The 16,656-nt window shown below is 36.5% G+C and overlaps 1 pseudogene; it reads left to right on the top strand.

Annotated features, from left to right (window-relative positions):
• Positions 1-2,965: 2,965 nt before the first annotated feature.
• The window catches only part of LOC149172104 (putative E3 ubiquitin-protein ligase LUL2 pseudogene), a 60,791-nt pseudogene continuing 47,100 nt past the window's right edge, over positions 2,966-16,656 (top strand).

Here is a 16,656-nt window from a genome sequence, read left to right as displayed (position 1 = left end):
TAGGGTATAATTCTTTCTTCTAGGACAAAGGTTGAATATAAACTCCTAGTACATATTGTGTCATGTACTTCGCAAGTTTACCTACTTGGATTGATAATTTAATGTAAATTAATTTAAAGTACAATTAAATTACCCAACAAGAAAGATAGGTAGATACGGAGAGAGAGAGATAGGTAAATATGTAGAAAGAGAGAGAGGGGTGGTGAGAGAAAGAGAAAAATAAGAACATAGGGAGGGACAAACATAGAGTTGTGTTGTGCCTATCAACAACCCCCTTTTTATTAGTGTTATTAATAACGTTAATAAATGGGGACCTTTCTAAAAAATCAAATCTTAACATTTATTGTTGCCTTTTTGTTTTTAAAATAAAACAAGATGTCAAAGTGGAACTTGCTAAAACATGGAAATTTACCTCTTCATATTCCAAGTGCATAAAACTTCACAAACTACGAGTTTCTTATAAAAAGTGCTACATGACCATAAGGCCTAAGAAAAAATTTATAAATGGAAAAGTCACGAACATTAAGGAAAACCTTGAAAAACTCGCTTTAAAAAAGGTTATTCTCGCATCGCAAAAGGTTATAACGGACATCCCTTATAAAAGTTACCTCTTGAAAATGCGATCCATGAGAATGCGAGATCATGAAGCTTATAACCTCATCGCATCGCAAATTCCAATACCGCGGTGCTACTTTATGAAACGAAAGTAAATATTGTGAAATGTGATAACATCTCGCAAATTGCATATCACAGCAGCTCATGTAACGATGGTTCTTAACAAAAATGAGTTTTGCGATATAGTGATCTGCGATATTGCGAAGCAAATCACAAAATCGCTTTTATTGCAATTTGAAGGGCTCAGGGTTCTAGGAGAGTACTTTCCGATGTTTGATGCAAAGTTATGAACATTAAAGTTTAGCATAACGGTCCATTAGTGGTCATTTATTAAAAATGATTAGGATAACTGTAAAGGACCATTTGATGCAAGTTGATATCTTTTGATGTGATTCAAAATTAAAGACCTCTTATCACCTTATTTTCATCTTTCTATTGATTATTCCTGCATTTAATATCATTTTTATCATATTTTTTCTCTCTGCTTGCAACTTTCAGGAAGAACACATAGAGCGTAACACACGAAGAAATGGGAAAGAAAGGCAAGGCTCCCACATCTGAGAAGACAGAAATGACCCCATTATTCACAGACACTACTTGTAGTAGGGATGTAGGGATATCTACCTAGGAAGCTATGTATCAGTTGTTAGAGGACGAACACCCGAGAATTATGGAAGTTACAGTTACAGCGGATGGACATGGCTCTTCTGAAGCATCCCTAACTAAACTTGCATGCTCGTTTCTACACCGCATTGTGGCGAGGCCAAAGATACTCCCCTACACCGATATGGTGAAATGGATTATAGATCACGCAGACATATCTGATAGAGAGTTCAAAATGAAATCCAAGAGGTCATGGGGTCATTTACTCAAAATAATTTGAGGCGTATGTACCACTTACCAAAACCCCAAGCTCGATACAACAAGCAATTTGTAGAAAAGTTTTCCAAGGAGAATGAAGACTTGGCGGAATGCACAAAGCACTGGTCAAACAATGAGGAAAGATTGAAGAAGGATAAAAAAGGTATGTACACCATTGGCTCTCTCTGTTCTCCTTACTATTTTTTCGTTGCAATGTTATGTAGACTATTTGGGAAACCAGACATCAACAAGTTTTCATTAGAATGGTTACCTCTAGTGGATGCAGCTACCAATGCCACAATAATGGATTGGGCTCAAATCCTGTCGGACAATTTAGCCACTACAATTTTAGGATACAAAACTAAAAGAAGCTTTGCTTTGAGGGTTTACCCTCCATTATTTTTGAGTGCCTATGTTATGGATGCTATTTGTTTTGTTTCCAAATTTCCTATTATGGGATGGAGGTGGACGGTACAAAATCCACTTCCCATTCAGGTTTATCACAAAGTATTGTGGGAATCCAATTTCATCCCACATTTCTTCAAAATTTGTCATGGAGTTATGCTCCCGATTTATAAAATGCTCTACAACCAAGATGCCCCAAGGTTTTCCCCGAAGATGAAGTGGATATTCTCTCTATGGCAAGGTGGTTTGGGGAAGAATTGTTCACATATGTCAGAGTGTTTGACAACATTACTTCACCCCATGTGCTACCTTTTTACGTCCCCGACAAACTGATGGCTAGGGAGATAGCCTATTAGACTTGCGGCGTGGGGGAATGAGCAAGGTACTGAAAGATTCCAAGAAGGCCATTTGGCCCCAATTTCCTGTAATATGTGGAGCATTTGCATTGCATGACTTAGGTCATGCTTTCAAAGAAGTTGATAATGTATTATGTTTACAACTACCAAAGTTCCTGGGGAGACAATATGATCCCTTTGGTGTTGTAAGTAATTTTACTACAATGATTAAAATAAAAGTATTTTCCCATGAAGAAGATCCCTTTGACGATGTTTTTTTGCAGAAAAAAACCTTGAGAGAGGTTCAACATACTGCACGGATTGTTTTTGACCAGGAAAATCTCCAAAAGTTTGACAATTACAGAGAGTAGCAGTTATCAAAGGTCCCATTGGACCAATTGCTCATTGAACCAATAAGGGAGCCTACTCCCAGTGTTAGCATAAGTGAAGGTTCAAAAGAGAAGTCCAAAACAAGTTCTGAAAAAGAATCAGCTGAAAAGTCTAGTGATCAATCCAAGAGTGAACACAGCAGAAGCGAGGAGTCAATAAAAGACACAACTCAATCTACAAAAAAGCCTGATCAGCAGGCTTTGTCCCCAAAACAAGCTGAAGCTCCCACTCCTCTTACAAAGCCAACAAAGCCACTTGTAATTGATCTAGAAGGGGAATGGGAAAATTTTAATAAGTTAATTAACACAGAAGAACAGAGCATAGAGCCACTGACAAATCCAAAAGAGACAACCACAGAAATGGTAATAGAAAGGGCTGTCAATACTCAGGAAATAGAGCACATTCCTGTTGCTCCCTCGTCTGAAATTATACTAAGGATAGAGGAAATTCCTCCTCTAGATGTATTTTATAGCCCTCAACATAAGGTTGTCATCAGAAGGCAAAGAAAGAAAAGGAAGCTGGATGCTGTGCTTGCTCCCGAGGATGAACCTCTGGATGTTCTTTGGAAAGACCCCACTACAGACCCATCGAAAAATCTAACTAGGCTCTCACAGATCACAGGTGCATACACTTCGGCAACTATTGATAAGGCAACAGAGGTTCAATTGCTACTTAAAGAAAAAGAGGATAGGATTTTTTTTTTGGAACAGCAGTTACAGCAAGTCAGCATCAATCAAGAAGCAGAAACACAGTTGGCAAAACTCCAGCAAGACTTCCAGCAAATGCAATTGGCACATCAAAGCAGTTTGGCTAATAAAGAAGAACAAATACAAGGTATGATAGAACTGCATAAAGACGATCCCAAAATTGGGGAGTTTATCACAGAAGCACTTGCTCTCAATTCCCAGCTCCTACAACAGAAAGAACTACTATGCCAGAAGATCTCGCAATGGAATTCCCATTTCGAAATGAGCGATAATATTACAAATCAAGTCGTAGAATTACGACTTGAATATGATTCAATTTTTAAGAAGGTCTCAGACTTCTTGAACTGGTAGAGATCCGAAGAAGGGAAAAGAGCAGACATGCCCAAAATTGACGAATCACACAAAGAGATTTTATTCGCGAAATGGGATTCTTGGCTAAAGGAAGTAGAATAGGCAATGGAAGACGCAGTGGCAGTAGCGAACAATGTCATTGAATGCATAAATGAAAATCTGCACAAGGCCAATTTGGTAGCAGAGACCACTCTAGGCTTCCTTCCAAAGGCACAATAGCTTCAAACAATGTGGAAACAAACAATAGAGGAAAGGGCAGAGGGGATTAAACAGGTAAACAAGTTAAACTGGGAAACATACTGACAATACCTGGTAAAACCACATAGCCAATGGATTACTCTGAAGTGCCTCATAACTTCTGCCGAGAAGATAGTGCCAGCTCTTCCCAATGCCGTATTTGCAGGACAGTTAAAAGTTGAAGTTGGCCAACCGACGCTCTTGAAACCAATGTTGGATATTTGCAATCAAAAGAATCAAATGCAAGATTTATCATAGATATAGTTTTGTTTTAGTTTAGTTTAATTTTGCTTAAAATGAGGTAGGTCGTTTAAGCCTCCTCATCTATTTTCGTAATATTTATTTTTAGATTTCATAGAGTAGTATTTAAATCCCTCTCATGCATTTAGAGAGGGGTCCAGAGTTTTATCAAAAAAAATTCTTCAGAACGTGCATTTTGCCCCCACTGAGGAGGTTTTGATAAAATGAATGGAACGAGATTTATTTTCTATATGAGTTTAATATCTGCTACTGAAATGCACTTTTGTACTCTTAGTGGATGTTAAGTGATTTGAAGATAGATCTATATTGCTGTAGCTCATGAGTAGAACTTATTACAAATGGTATTTTTATCTCCTAATACTTTTTACTTATGTGTTAAGCAATAAATCATTTTCAATTATTTATATATGAAAGTTTGAATGTTTAGTTGTCATTATTGCACTTCTATATGGTGATAACTTACTCTTTATGCTGAATATGTGAATGAATCTTGTGCAATATATTTCTCATAATTGTTTTGGCTAACTTTTTATACCAAACAATCTTTTTTAAATGGATTCTTTTCTCATGGTGATTGAATGATCTTCATTATCAATTTCTTTTAGAAATTATTTTAGATCGCATAAGTAAACATTACTCCTGGGATAGTTTAAAGCTAGATGTTTTCTTTGATTATAATAGATTGCATATAATAGCTAGAAGATAGATTAGATTTAGAACAAGCATTCACCCCATAAAACCCCAAAAAGAAAAACATCATCCCACTAGCACACAAATCATAAATAGATTGGGAAACTGGTCCCATCATCCCTAGTCGGAGCCAGTATTCCAAACAGAAAAGGAGCTGCATTAAGGTTCGGACTGGGTGGTTATCCCCCTTGTTGGAGATCCAAATTTTCAAGCCTTCAACATATTTGGTGCTAGAAGGAGGGCCTGACTGTGAATGGCAAGTAAATCTACATCTTCACACCATTCTAAGAGTAAAACTCCCTCACCATCACCCTCAACTTCTCATTCGCATTCTAAATCTTCCATCTCTGAACCAAAAGTTGAAAAGAAAAATACAGAGCACATTACTGAAATCCCAAACAAGCCAGATCATTCTTCTTCAGATCCCCCTGAGTTACAAACTTTAATTCATAAGTTACAGGGAATTTCTATATCTCAAGAAGAATCTGAGTTATCCCAAGGTAGTGTCACTTCTCATCTGACCCCATCTCAATGACTGACTAGAGCACAAAGTGAAAAGTTAGGAATCCCACCAGTTGAGTTTCCTTTACCAAGTCGTAAGAAAGCTAGGAAAACACCAACATAATCTCAGAGTGAGGTTCTATCATCATTTTCATCTACCATCCCATCCATTTCATCACAAGAACACTCATCCATCCCCCAACTCCAGGTCGTGGTTCACACAGGTACAAGAGTAACATCCTCCTCTACCCAACCACCTCCATCCACTGCCACACCTCCTCCTACTCATACCTCGATGATGGCAGGAAATCCACCACCAAGGCCATGGGCCAATCCAGGAGCTATAAGAATTCCTACACCTTTATCTCAATTACCAGCTCATCTTGAGAAATGGTTGCCCAAATTCAATCCAGACAATGGCCAATTAGCTGAGGAGCACATAAATAATTTCATGCTATCTATCAATTTGAATGGAGTAACAGAAGAGGACGTAGTTGTAATATTATTCCCTTATACTTTGCAAGGAGCAGCAGGATCATGGTATTTTTCATTACCATCTGGCTCCATAAATAATTGGGATACGTTTCAGGATCAATTTTTGACGAAATTTGGGGATGATAGGTCTACGGAAACCTTAATAAATGACCTCTCCAATTTGAAAGCTGAACCAAAAGAGCCAATCAAGGACTTCAATTCTCGCTTTAATAAGTTATTGAACAAAATACCAGTAGCATCTAAGCCTAGCAATGAGGTCCAAAATGAATGGTATATTTCTGCTTTACCTTCAAATTCAGCTATCTTTGTAGATAGAGCTGCCAAGCCAATATTAGCAGAAAACATGAAAGAGGCAATTGCTGTAGAGAAACGTATCCTAGCTGTAGAAAAGAAAAACGTTGTAGAAGAAAGGAAGTCTAAAAAAGTGTCTTTTAGAGATGATTCTAAGAAGAAACAAGTGAAGGACCCATTCGACCTGGAAGGGTTGCAAAAAGTTTTGAAGACCATGTCTAATGAAATGGTAGATATAAAGAAACAAGTAGCAGAAACCTCTTCCAAGAAACCTTATAGACCCTTTAAAAGAAATCCTTCAACTGATCCAAAACCTCCAAACACTATAACAAACGCAGAATCAGAAGGAGAAGAGGAAGAAGTTTCAAATGAGGAGCAAACTGATGATGATGAAGTCATAGAACTACAAGGAATGTGGGATTTCATTCTTCCAGATGAGGAAGATCAAAAGGTATTACTTATTGCTACTAGAAGTAGAAATCAACTTGATCCTCCACAAGGATAATTTTAGGGGCGAATGTTCGCCCTTTGGGGAAATTAAGGGGTTTTAAATTTTTAGTGGGCGAATATTTTGTATCATAGTACATTTTTACAAATCACCTCAAATAGCCCACCTTATTTTAAGGGAGAGGGTAAAAAAGGTAAATTTAGCCCTTGAAATTAGGACTTACAACCTTCCATTCGCCCATTTTCAAGAATAGGTTTTATTTAAGTGAATCCTATGGGCCAAATACCATATTTATAAAAGAGGTATGGTAAATTAATAAAAATATAAATAAATGAGAGGTATGGTAAATAAATAAAACATTTTTTATATTTACTCCATAAGTCACCTTATATACATGTAAGGGTGTAAACAAATAAAAATATAAGTAAAGTGGAGGTATGGTAAATAAATAAAACGTCTTTCTATACTTACTCAAAAGGTATGGTAAATAAATAAAAATATAAATAAACTAGACGTATCGTAAATAAATAAAACCTCTTTTTATATTTAGTTCATAACCCTCGTTCTATTTATGAAGGCTCAAGAAAGAGGTTTTATTTAAGTGAATCCTATGGGCCAAATACCATATTTGTAAAAGAGGTATGGTAAATTAATAAAAATATAAATAAACGAGAGGTATGGTAAAAAAGTAAAACATTTTTTTATATTTACTCCATAAGTCACCTTATAGTTAAGAACACTCAAAAAATGGGTTATATTTAGGTGAAACCTATGGCCAAAATACTATGGGACAAATACCATGGACTAGATTGTTATTAATACCATGCAAAAAACCATTATTAACCCTAATATTAGAATTAATAAAAATAAAAATGGCACATGGTATTGACCCATGGTATTCAAAAAAATGGCACATGGTATTGACCCATGGTATTCACCTGGAATGTAGCCTATTTAATGGGGGAATTAAACCAGCATGTAGCCTATGCTAAGATTCACTAGGACTTTACAAAGTTTTATTATTTAGTGAAAGACTTGCCAAGATCTTACAAGATTTTATAATTGAGTAAAATATTCGCCATGCCTGGTGAGAGATTCGCCAAAAAATTATATATACATATTATATTATTGATAAAATCGCCTTCCTTTTTTCCTATATACCATGGAGATTCGCCCATTTATTATATTTATAAATTTAGGGGGGGTTCTTAAAATTTTCCTTGATCCTCCACAATCTAGTGCTAAATAGAAAAGCCCAATTCCACCTCCCAAGGATAAAATAGTAGGTAAAAAGTCCTCACCAAAGTCTACTCAGACAAACCCAATTCAATCTGATTTGACCTCTTCCTCCAAAACGCTAATTGTAGCAAATGAAATGGAATACAATATTGTTGAAGATATGAAGAGAACCAAAGCAAACATTACTCTTCACGAGATCAGTAAGTTAAAACATCAATAGAAATTACTCTTGAAAGAGTTGAAGGCAGTACCTACTACGCCTCTCCCTGCTACTGTAATATCACAAGCTACCCATGAAATGGGAAAGCCTCCGACTGGCATTTCTAATAAAGTCGATCCGATTAATATTACTCTAATTGGAGGAAGATCCAAATCCCATACCTCACCATTTCTCCTTACTTTTGAATTTTTCAACAAAAATCTGCATAAATGTTTGGTGGATTCCAGTGCATCATCTAACATTCTACCTAAAACAGTTTGTGCAAAATTAAATGTCCAACCTCATAAATTTGCAGTGCAAATAGTACAGTTAGATCGGTCTCAAGTAGAAGTCATCGATGAACTTAATCAAGTGACCATAAGGCTCTCATCAAACCCAAAGGTATGTCAAGTTATTGATATACTTGTCGCAGATATCCCTGAATTTTATGGACTAATCCTTAGCAGGGATTGGTCAGAAAAGCTTCACGGTTACTTCGCAACTGACTGGTCTCATATGTGGCTCCCCTACAACGGCAAACCTAATCAGATCAAGGTTGAACGAGAAAGACATCAAAAGTATATAGTAATAGAGTTAGAAGGAGAAAACGAGCTGGTAGCATATAGCAACAACATTATTGGAAACTATTCTATTGATTCATTCTTAGGGAATTTCAAGGCTCATACTTCACCTTTCTTGGAAAATTCCGTTTTATCTCAGATAGAAAATTTCTCTCAAACTGACACTTCTAGATGCATCAATTTTATAGATAAACCTGTAAATAAAACATTGTTTTGGAAATTATTTTTTGATGGTTCTAAATCCAATGATGGAGCAGGAGCAGGTTGTATATTAGTTAGTCCACAAGGAGAGAAAACCATGTTAGCATGTAGGCTTGAATTTGATTGCACAAACAATACCACTGAATATGAAGCATTAGTTCAAGGGTTATACAAAGCAATCGGGCTCAATATCAAATATTTGCAAGTATTTGGAGATTCTGAGATTGTTATTAAACAGGTAAGAAATACTATACATTGTCTGTCAAGACACTTGAAACACTATCAATCTTTAGTACAAGACCTGACTTCACACTTTATAGCATTTAATATTTCATCCATTCCCAGACTCCAAAATGCGAGTGCTGATCTCCTTGCTAATGTAGCTTCCAAGCTTGTTCCATCAGAGGACTATAGCCCAGACAGATTCTCAATTGAATTAATCTTTAGACCCTCTATTCCTGATAACATTACCAACTGGAGAGTTTTCAACAATGACCCAGATATTGTGAGTTTTTTGACTTTAGAAGGCTCTTACAATAATCAAATAATTGATGAAGACCAACATGACAAACAACTGGAACAAGAAAACAACAATAACGCTATACCAAAATCCGTAGTCAAGTTAGAGGACCTATATGACTTAAAGGACAGATTTAAACGGTCCACCAATTCAAAACTTCAGAGTTCAACTCTGAGATATGAATTGGTAAATTTGGGGACAGACATAAAACTGCAGAACATCAACCTAGGTCTTGGCCTAACATCCGAAGAAAAATCAGCTTTCATTCGATTATTGAAACAATACAAGAGTGTCTTTGCCTAGAATTATGATGATCTCAAAACCTATGACACTTCGATTATACAACATACAATTCCGATGATCTCGGATGAAAAGCCTGTTCAGCAGAAATTGAGGAAAATACATCCTAATCTGGAAAGCCAGATTAAATCTGAATTGAACAAATTATTAAAAGCCAAGATTATTTTTCCCGTTAGGCATTCTAGGTGGGTTTCCAATCTGGTCCCAGTCAGAAAGAAAAATGGTGATATTCGGATTTGTATTGACTTTCGAAACCTCAATAAAGCTTGCCAAAAGGATAATTTTCCACTGCCCCCTATGGAACAGATATTACAATTAGTCGCAGGGTCTGAATTAATGTCCTTTTTAGATGGCTTTTCAGGGTATAATCAAATCTTGGTCCACCCTGATGATCAATTGAAAACTACATTTAGAACGAAATGGGGCACTTACGCGTATCAAAAGATGCCACTTGGGCTGATCAATAACGGTGCCACGTTTCAAAGGGCCATGGACATTGCGTTTAAAGGATTAGTAAACAAGTCAGTGGTGATTTACCTAGACGACATAACAGTGTATTCTAAAAAATGCAGTAATCATCTCAGAGACTTAAAACAGATCTTTCAACGTTGTCAGAAATATGGAATCTCGCTTAATCCCAAAAAATCTTTTTTTGCGTTAAGTGAAGGGAAACTTCTTGGATTCACAGTGTGAAAATCTAGAATCCATATTGAACCAGATAGGATTAAGGAAATTTCTGAGATATCTTTACCCCATAACAAAAAAGCAATACATTCTTTCCTTGGTCATATCAATTTTGTTAAGAGATTTGTCCCTGACTTCTTGAGAATCGTATCACCTCTCGAAGCCATGATAAAGAAAAAATCTTTCTTCAAATGGGGTCATGCAGAACATGAAGCATTTGGCTTGATAAAACAAGCAATTATAAATGCCCCATCTCTAGTGACTCCAAAATTTTCTGAGCTGTTCCCTCTATACACATTCGCCTCTGAGAAATCGTATGCTGCCATACTCACATAAGCGAATCAAGATAAATCCGAAGCCTGAATTTCCTTCTTCAGTTCAAACTTGCAAGGAGTTGAATTAAATTACTCTGATGTTGAGAAACAGGCCTACGCTGTTTTCAAAGCAATCAAACATTTCAAACCTTTCCTTCTCAAAGCTCACACCAAAATAATAGTGCCATTTCTAGCTGTAAGAAATCTTTTGGTACAAAAGGATGTGGGCGAAAAGAGGGCAAATTGGGTCATAGCCTTGCAAGAATATGACACTGAAATTAAACCAGCAAATATTGTAAAAGGTCAAGTTTTTTGCAGGATGTTGGTAGGAGCATCGCACATATCAGAAACACAGTCTCCAGATAGTGAAGTTCAAGTGTATGAGGTAAGCCTAAATGACACTGAATCAAGGTATGCTGATATCATGTTCTATTTAAAAAATGGTTATGCCCCTCCACATTTGAATTACACAAAGAAAAGAGCCCTGAGGTTAAAAGCTAAACAATATCAAATTGTTAATGATATACTCTTTAGAATAAATTATGATTCAGTTCTCCTTAGATGCCTTGAGAAATCTGAAGCAGAAAGAGTATTGCAAGAACTTCATGACGGGCCAGCAGGCAGACACTATGTAGGGGATGTAACAACACATAAAATCTTGCGCGCTGGTTACTACTGGCCAACTTTATTTAAAGATGCACATAGCTATGTAAGGAGATGTCAGATTTTCCAGACTGCTGCTGGAAGACAGAGGAAACCATCGTTTCCATTACAACTGGTCAACATCGATCAACCATTTAAACAATGGGGATTGGATATAATAGGTGAGATCGTTCCTCGTTCATCTAAACAACATAAGTACATCCTTACAACTATTGACTACTTTACCAAATGGGTAGAAGCAGTTCCACTCAAGACAGCCAACTCTGAAAGTATCATTGAATTTATATATCAATTCATAATCACCAGGTTTGGCTTACCCTCTACTTTAATTTTTGATAATGCATCATATTTCTCAGATAATGTTGTGACAAATTTTACTCTCAAAAGAGGTTTTAAGCTCAAATATTCTGCTAATTATTATCTGTAAGGGAATGGGTTGGCACTTCTCCTTTTAATTTAGTTTATGCGAAAGAAGTGGTCCTACCAACGAATCTAGCTATTCCTTCTTTATCCTTAGTTCAATTCATTGAATAAACCCCTTCCTCATCCTTGCAATTAAGACAATTGCAAATCCTTAAGCTTGAAGAGGAACGAGAAAAGGCTAGAATTACCCACACGCATCATCAACAATTAGTAAAAGCTTCTTTTGATTCAAACTCGGTGTCTAGAAAAGATTTTCAACTTGGAGACTTGGTATTAAAATGGGATAAAGCCCATGAAGAGAAAGGCAAGCATACTAAATTTCAAACAGATGTGGCTTGGATCATTCCAGATTGTCGAACTCATCGGTCCATCAACTTTCATGTTACAAGATTTAGCAGGGAAAAGAGAGTCTTTACCTATTAATGGACAGATCCTTAAGAAATATTTCCCATAGAAGATGATCTCTTCTATTTTCTGTAGATTATAGTTTTTAGTTAAGTTTTCTTTTGATAATAAATCATGTTGAGAATGTTCACTTTTGGTTTCTACAAGAGGAATAGTGTCTCATGTCAATTTTGTTTTTCGCTTTTATAAGTGGGAATGGTTATGAAAATTAATCTCCATTTTCGAAACATAGGGTCAAGTGCTATTATTCTGAAAATTTTGCTTGTTCTTTTGTTTCAATTATCCAAAAGTTTTGGTTAGAATCAACCTTAGGAAGAAGTTTTCCTTACATCAGTCACAAAAGGTATCAATAACAAAACAAAGATTCTCTGCAGAAAAGCTATTTTTAAACTCTACAATTGTCGTCCAGGAGAATTCTTAAGGAACCAATGACTTCCCCCCCACTCAAGGAATTTGCAAGATTCAAGGAGTAATTCAATTATACACTTTAAAACTTAAAGAATAAGAGGTCTCATCAAGAGCCAGCTTATCATGATCATAAAGATTATAACTAATTGACATTGCCATACTGCATATCAAAACAGGGTAATGGCTTGAGATTGTTTCAATCAAAAGACAAGGGGTCTCATCACGAGCCAGCTTGTTCAGTTAAGTTATAAATCAAGTGAATGGCACTATCAATTTTGGCCACCAAACCAAGACATTGTTCTTTAAGAATTAAAAGAGAAATAAGAAAAGAAAAAGAAATAAGTGTATATGAGGGTTTATCTTTGAAAATTGCATGCTTCTCAAGTAGGACATGGGATCATTGTTGGGTAACAGGTAACCCTGTTGAGGCTATGAACGCTTGCTAGCAGCAAAGGCTCTATTGCCGACAAATGAGTACACCAAAACTGATCTAAAGAGATGTTTTTGTTTTTATCTTTACAACCAAGTAATGATTGATGTGAGTAAAATGACTAACTCTAGGAAGAGGATAATCAGAATAAAGATAGTTAGAACAAGATGTTGTTATTTGATAAGTGGCACTATTTACCTTATATTTCATACAATGAAGTTTCATTTTCAAAACCATTTCTATTTTGGAAGTTTTAGAAAATTCAAAAAAATCATCAGAGATAACTGGTTCTTCCAAGTGAATTGCCAATTGTTGTGCCTATCAACAACCCCCCTTTTTATTAGTGTTAGTAATAACGTTAATAAATGGGGACTCTTCTAAAAAATCAAATCTTAACATTTATTGTTTCCTTTTTGTTTTTAGAATAAAACAAGATATCAAAGTGGAACTTGCTAAAACATGGAAATTTACCTTTTCATATTCCAAGTGCATAAAACTTCACAAACTACGAGTTTCTTATAAAAAGCACTACATGAACATAAGGCCTAAGAAAAACTGTTAGCCTCTCTCACAAAACAATAATAAATCCAAAAATAAATAAATAAATTAAATATTCCAAGTTATGAATTTGTGCCTAACTCTTGGGTTGTTCCTCTAAGATAGGAGTTAGCTTAGGTAACTCCTATATTGGTGTGTGTCTGGTGAGAAATTATCTCAACCAAAGGTGTCTAAGATAGCACGCACTATCTTGAGAACACTCTCTCTCATCTATTTATTTGTAACACTATATTCAATTATTTTAATGAAAAAGAGAGAGAATACTTGAGGTAGCCATGAGGTTGAAGCCTTTTCTGCCAATATTTTGTGTCTGATTTTTATGTGTGCTTTATATATTTGTCTGAGTTAATTTCTTTTTCAATATGTGGTATCAGAGCCTGGTTTAGGCTTCATGCTACCGCATTCGTATTCAGCATTGTGTGAGGTTGTATTGAACCCGTCGGTGATCCCGTGCCATGGGAATTGTGTGGGGAGGCACATAATTCAATAGAAATTATTGTGCATAGAAGGAGCGTTGTCACTTCGGGAAAGAAGTCTGTTGAGGCCAAGAGAAAGCCATTGCTTGCATCTGAGAATTGGCTCGTGGGTGCGAAGGAGAATTAATTCTGATTGTTTATCTGCAAAATTTATTTTGCGTGGAGCGAGACCTTCAGTAGATAAAATGCGCCCAGCAGAAGTAATGTTATTGCAGCGTGGAACTATGACGAACAAGTTGAAGCAACTTGCGTGGAAGAATCTGTGAGAAGCTTCTGACGAATCCGTGGTGATGTGATTGTACACTACATCATAAAAGTGATCGCCTTTGGAGCGATAGCAGCAGTGCCTCCATATGCATGCGATAGAAAAAATCCAACGATACGATGTTATACTTTTTGTGATGCTTCAAAACCCATAACTGTGCAAGTGTGAGAGAAAACTGACAGCATGGAACTAGTTGCGTCGAAGAATCCATCAAGCCCTGCTCTCCAGTGTTGAGCCTCCAAAATTGAGAGATGTTGAATTGACAGAATTTGTTAAGTCTCTGTTTTTTTTGGATGTCTCTGATATTTTTATAAATGCTTGTCTCTACTATTTTAATGTGCTCGGCACTATTCTTGGCTGCATGTCTTCTGTTCCAGACTTCAGCTTGATCGAGAGGTTATCAAATATATTTAAATGATAAAAAAAAAGAATACAGTGAGTGCCATTCACAGTGTTATCAGGCGACGTTTTGGTAATGAGAGCATGGGAAACTTAGTGAATGCGCCCGACACATTGAAGATCCAGTGACAAAGATCTGAACAAAGGAGCAACCCATTCTTTCGCTTACAGAATGTAACCTGCCGGATTGTAGTTTTCTCAATTTTCTTTATCTGGATTTTCCCTCGCCCCATCGCTTCTGGTTTCTTTGAAATCCTATTCTTACTATGGTTGGAAGGTCTACAATGGCCAACAGATACTAGAACTTGGTATTCTTCAAACTTACTAAACTTGATCGAAAAATGCTACGGAAAGTACATAGCTTGAGGATAGTGGTGTTTGGCATGAGGACTAAACACATTTTGAAGCAAATGAGAAAAGGTATGTGTGAAGCTTGGAATTACATGGATAAATGTAAAGTTTAAACGAATACAACCGTAATTCACTTTTGATAAAGTGACCATAAAATTCATTAAATTGTTTTTTAATGGAACTTAGAAAAAAGGGGGATTAAAATTATTAAAGTGTTTTATGGAATTTTAAAAAGGAGTATATTTTGTAATATTTTGGAGAGATAAGTTAGTTTTTGGAATGAGAAGTAAGAAGTAACTTTCTACATTTTGGAGAGATAAGGACTATTTGTTTGAGTGAAAATCATTATTGTAATTCAAAGTAATCTTTTACTTTGAGAGAGATTGAATTAGTGCAGGCATTTCTTTGAACGCATTTGCTTCCAAAATTTGCGAGCGTTAGATTCTCATTGTTTGAGAAAGCTTCAGTGGCAATGTTGTAAAATATGAAAGGTTGATGATCTCAATACTCAATAAAGACATATCATTTGTGGTGATTGTGTCCTAGATCCGCCCAAAATTGAATAAGGGGATCTTAGGTACACGAAGAGTGTGTTGATGATGGTGCATGCTTCATGTTATTGCTTTTTGATTTGTGTCTAGTTTTGACACATAAATGATCTCATTTAACACACATACAGTTCAATGCAAGCAAGCACAACACTTGTGTTAAAATTGGCAACCAGGGCAAAACTTCATGTGGGTCATCTTATTCATGGCTAACAATATTTTTATTAGATTCCTCTCGTCGAGAGGTGTAGGATTGATATAAAGATCATCCAATTTCGATAAGTATTCATGGAGATATGAATTTATTTTGATTATGGAATTATTATCAAGTCGACCTACAACTCATGTAGGCTCAGAAGCCCAATAGTCGCATCTATTCACCCACCAACGTTGTGTATAAATATAAGAGGACTTTTCCTCATTTGGACTCACTCATCTCATCACATCTCTCTCTCTCTCTACTGCGCAGATATGAGTCTCTTCTCTACTGCGCTGAAATGGGTCTCTCTCTCTCTCACATGTGAAGCCGGAAGCTGTTGAATTTGAAGCTGCAACTGCAGAAGTAAAGATTGACTTGCGTGGCCTAGAATATCTCCTCTTTGGAACTACGCTGTAGGTTCATCTGAACCTCCTTTGAAAGCCGCAACTTTTGGTGGTGGAATGAAGTCAATCCGACGAACGGTTTGCAAGATATCGACTGCCCTAGTTTGAAGCCGAAAACTGCTGAAACTGAAGCTGCAACTGCAGAAGTAAAGATTGACTTGCGTGGCATAGAATATCTCCTCTTTGGAACTGCGCTGTAGGTTCATCTAAACCTCCTTTGAAAGCCACAACTTTTGGTGGTGGAATGAAGTCAATTCGACGAACGGTTTGCAAGATATCGACTGCCCTAGTTTGAAGCTGGAAACTGCTGAAACTGAAGCTGCAACTGCAGAAGTAAAGATTGACTTGCGTGGCCTAGAAGATCTCCTCATCTGAACTGCACTGTAGGTTCATCTGAAGCTCCTCTGGAAGCCGAAACTTTTGGTGGAGGAATGAAGTCAATCCGACTGTCGGTTTGTGAGATATGGTCTGCCCTAGTTTGATAATGAAGCCGCTAATGCTT

Source organism: Pinus tabuliformis, chromosome 4_2 (genome assembly GCF_031772625.1).
Source record: "Pinus tabuliformis cultivar Carrire ecotype Pingquan chromosome 4_2, CPIR1, whole genome shotgun sequence".
Taxonomy (NCBI): domain Eukaryota; kingdom Viridiplantae; phylum Streptophyta; class Pinopsida; order Pinales; family Pinaceae; genus Pinus; species Pinus tabuliformis.
Note: the sequence above shows the minus strand (reverse complement) of the source record. Positions and strands in the feature narration are given on the sequence as shown.